At 44.7% G+C, this 2,497-nt stretch overlaps 1 long non-coding RNA gene across 1 annotated transcript; it reads right to left on the reverse strand.

The window, feature by feature from the left end:
* Positions 1 to 843: 843 nt before the first annotated feature.
* On the reverse strand, positions 844 to 2,491 carry LOC122193050. The gene is made up of 2 exons (XR_006182779.1): positions 1,350 to 2,491; positions 844 to 1,232 (listed from the first exon to the last, which is right to left on the reverse strand). It is a non-coding gene; the product is annotated as an uncharacterized LOC122193050 (long non-coding RNA).
* Positions 2,492 to 2,497: the final 6 nt, after the last annotated feature.

The following is a 2,497-nucleotide window of genomic DNA, read 5'->3' on the forward strand; positions in this document are numbered from 1 at the left end:
AAGTAAAGTTACAAAATAGACTTCATTACTCTGACTAAACGATTTAATGAAAGACTTTGGATGATTTAGAATAGTTTTCATTGCAGAAGTTGTCCTCCATTTCTACATACAAACACCTGAGACAAACAAGGAAACCTTTGGTACCAAACTTGAATGCCTCTGATTTTCTGTTGTGTGGAAGTAAATTTTACCCGTGCCAACTTCCAGCTTCATCAATCACAGCTGACCAGATTCCAGCTCCCTCCAGTGATCTGCCTCAGCCCCATGAGTCCAACAGAAACACTCGGGCTGAAATTGCATCCAATGCTGCCTTGCACCTAAACTTCACCAAGGCAGCTCAACATCTGTTGTCCACTGCTACATTTTTGCTTTGGCACCACAACAAGTGAGCGCGACACCCACCTGGTTGCACAGCCCCACAGTTCCTGCTACAGGGTCCAAAGTGGATCACTGCTCTTACATAGATATTATTTTCCTCTACCTAAGACATTATTCTAGAACACAAATTCAGGATCATGTGAACTTCCTTGTCTCCACGCTCTGAGCTTTCTCCCTCCCTCCTCTTTCTCTGCCTGCCTTCTGCCTTTTTCAGTAGCTTATTACCTCCCACAGAAACCGCTGTCCTGGACTCAAAGCACACTGCCAGCAGCCATCCCAAGTCACAGCACTGGCCCAGCCCTCACTGCTACGTCAGGTGACTGTAAGTGTTGCTGAACTGATCTGAAATATGTTTTGTTCTGTCAGCTGCCCTCCTGTGTTCTGTCCCAAAATACAGCTGACGCCCTGAGCTTGGAGAAGCAGGCATTAAAGCACTGACGGGCATTGGAATAACAGAACAAGACATGAAATGTTGATGCTTTTATTTAAATTGCTCCTGACACTCAGCTACTAATTACAAATTGGAGGAACGTGCTAGGGGATTGGGGATGTCTGTGCACACAGGCAGAACCGCAGTTTCCCTCTCAAGATCTGACTCTGGTCGATCTTGGCACTGTCACACATGGCAAGATTGAGTATTTTTAACACTTCTTCAGCAGTGAAAAGTACTGTTTTTCCAGAAAAAAATACTCTGTGCACCCACGACTTTGGAAGGTGCTGCTGTTTAAAACAGACTGGAAGCAACGTAGTCCGTATGAACACCATCTATTAGCCCAGCTCCATTGTTATGAACAAACCAGCAGGGAACATCGAGGCCATGCTCAGGATCTCTTCTGTAATCCTTCTGCCAGCCCCTGCAAGGCAAAATACAGCCACACAAGTATCAAAGCAGAAAATACAAATTGGCAAAATAAGCTTTGCTTTGTCTTTTCTAAGGATTTGATTTTTGTTTCTTTTTTTTCTCTTTTTACCTTGTTACTATCAGTTCCTTGTTTTTAAATATCATTGTGGCATCTGGTTTCTTGGGATCAGACCCAGGATGCATTTCAAGTATGGCAAAGTCAATGGGGTGGAAAAACTGTCCTAAAAACAGAAGCCAAAATTAACATGTCAAGTATGCTGCACATACTGAAGCAGAAACAAAATGAGCAGAGCCCCCACAATGTCTGCATTGCCATGCTGCTTACCAAGGTCCCTCAGGGCTCTGAATGCACAAGCAAACACCAAGTTCTGTGCAAAGTTGCATGTATGACTACAATGTTATTTACTGAGCAGAAACTCTCTGGAATTCTCTGCAGACCATCTGGATGTGGTTCCACCTTCTGAAGGTAAGGTAAAATTGGCCTTTTCTAGATGGCCGGCCCTTCAGGTTACCTCACTTGGTGTCCTGTCTGCTCGCTGTATTTATGACATACCACTATCCAAGCCTTCAGCTTTCTTTGAATCAAATAATGCGTTTGTTGATCTCTGAAATCACTTGATGACACTGTGCTTAGAAGCAGCCTGACATCTAAGGGATCCTGTTCAGGACAGGATTACCTTCTGGGCTCCTTCCCTAAGGAACACAACTCTTCCTTCACATTACGGAACAGAAAAGTGTGCTGACATTGCACCCTTATTCTCTTCTCTGTTGCGTTACAGCATTTGCCAAGAGAGACAGACCCAACACCCTCATCCACACTTAGCTTGGCTCACTCTCCTCACACCTCCCAGTGCACACCAGGACTCAGAGGTGAGTTCACAGCAGCTCATTATTTACCACAATGACCCGAAATGCAGGTCTGCTGCCCTTACCTGATTTTGTAGGAGAAAATAAGGATGCAAGGAAAATGGCTGTGTGTGAATGGAAGTGTGAAAACACTGCGTACTTTTCAGCAGAGAAAGCACCACAAATCCCACTACACTGCAGGAAACAGGGATGCAATGAAGTCACAAGTTTCATCCCTCGTTTACCTGCTTTACCTTCTTCTAGAGTAATGTTATCTAACGTGAAAGAAATCCTAGGCAATACAAGGCATTCTCTGGTTTTCATACATGACAGTCAACCAAGATACACCTGAGCAGCTAGTTTTCTGCAGATGGGGCCTCCCAACAGCTGAGTAGGCAGGGACAGGCACCT

The sequence above is a fragment of the Lagopus leucura genome, unplaced genomic scaffold (assembly GCF_019238085.1).
Source record: "Lagopus leucura isolate 7727_CA_CO unplaced genomic scaffold, USGS_WTPT01 50009-0_obj-0_obj, whole genome shotgun sequence".
In the NCBI taxonomy this organism is placed as follows: Eukaryota; Metazoa; Chordata; class Aves; order Galliformes; family Phasianidae; genus Lagopus; species Lagopus leucura.